Source organism: Nannospalax galili, unplaced genomic scaffold (genome assembly GCF_000622305.1).
Source record: "Nannospalax galili isolate Female #2095 unplaced genomic scaffold, S.galili_v1.0 scaffold342, whole genome shotgun sequence".
Lineage (NCBI taxonomy): Eukaryota > Metazoa > Chordata > Mammalia > Rodentia > Spalacidae > Nannospalax > Nannospalax galili.
The window spans coordinates 2,965,773-2,967,427 of NW_008349359.1; positions in this window are offsets into that span (position 1 = coordinate 2,965,773).

The following is a 1,655-nucleotide window of genomic DNA, read 5'->3' on the forward strand; positions in this document are numbered from 1 at the left end:
TGATAAGATAGGGAAAAGTGTCGGCAAAATTGTTTTACTTTCATCTCTGGAATTGTAAATCTTAGCATGGCTGTTCTGCGGTTTTTGTAATCTTTGCTGTATATATCTCAAACCTTGCAACTGCAAAAAAACACACTCAGATTTTCATCAAGCTCATTTGTGTCTGTTTGTCACTCGCCAACTCCTTGTCCACCCTCTCGACGACCCTGTTCCCGTCGGACTGAACTGCCCCGGTCTGGGCTGGTCCGTTGCATGTCACCACACCCAGCAGATACTGTTTTGATCCATTCTAAAGTTTCTACCAGAAATGCAGTCTGTTGAGATGACAGTATTGTTTTCATTTGACTTTAGAGACCTGAAAATCTTAGTCTGATCAGAAGTGTATTTGACTTTTATTGACATAGAGATGACCACAAAGACCCTCTTTGTGCTTAAACATATATAAAAATTATATTTCTGTTGCTGTGATGAAACACCATAACCAAGGCAACTTATAGAAAGAAGAATTTATTGGGCTATGGTTCCACAGGGATAACAGTCCATCATGGAGGGGAGGCATGACAGGAGGAGGCCTCCCAAAGCAGAAAGCTGAGTGCTCACATTTTCAAGTACTCCCAGGAAGCAGAGAGACACAGGTTAGAAATGGGGCTTGGCTATCAACTCTCAAGCCCCACCCCCAGTGATGTGCTTCCTCCAGCGAAGCTGCACCTCCTAAAGGTTCCATGACCCTCCCCAAACAGCGCTGTGAACTGAGGATCAAGTGTCCAAATACTTGGAGACTATGAGGGTAGCGGGGCATTCTCATTCAAACCACCACAGCATATAATGTTATTTGTACCAGTCAGACCTGAATATTATCCTGATTACTCTGTGTCTCTAAAAGATGCTGGTATTGAGCTCATTTGTTAATTTTTGTCCACTTTATTGAATGAGTTTGTTTTTTTCCTTATATATACCTGTGTTGTTTCTGTTACATACTATATTTGTTCTCAAATGTAAACACCACATTTTATAAATCAAAAAAATTTAATGTATGAGAGTTTACATGATGTTAACAGTGTTTTGGCACACCCTTTGCAATAACATTGCCACATAATTATATGTTTGTATGCATCATGAAAACCACATATTAGAAAGCATTGCAAAGCTGCAGTGAGGTGTATTGCATGGCCTGAATTAGGCCTTATGCACACTCCACGGGTCTCTGATACCTCTAATTCAAGTCCTCTTCCTTCTATACATGCCACCACATCTCTTTCTCTGATTGTTTCAGGTGTAGTCAGCAATGACATTATTTTGAGTGACTAGTATACTTGACTTTGGGTTGAAATTCCCTAAGTCAAACGAATTTTAACCTACTTTTTAAAAGTGCCTTTCTGGGCTTTGAGCAAGTGCTATAAAGAGAAGGCTAAAGCTAGCAGGGTTGGATAAAGCAGTAAAGTACTGTACACATAGAAAATCATAATTTTCTACAAAAGGAGTCCTGTTCTTTTTTATTTTTCTTGTAGGGTTTATTTTTTATGTATTTAATCTCCATACTTTTCTATTGGACAAATTCATATTATTTACATCAGACTTTATCTGTGGCATATTTAATGAATATAGAACTCATAAACACTTAAGTAAAGCTAAATTTAGATTATTCTCTCGGGTTC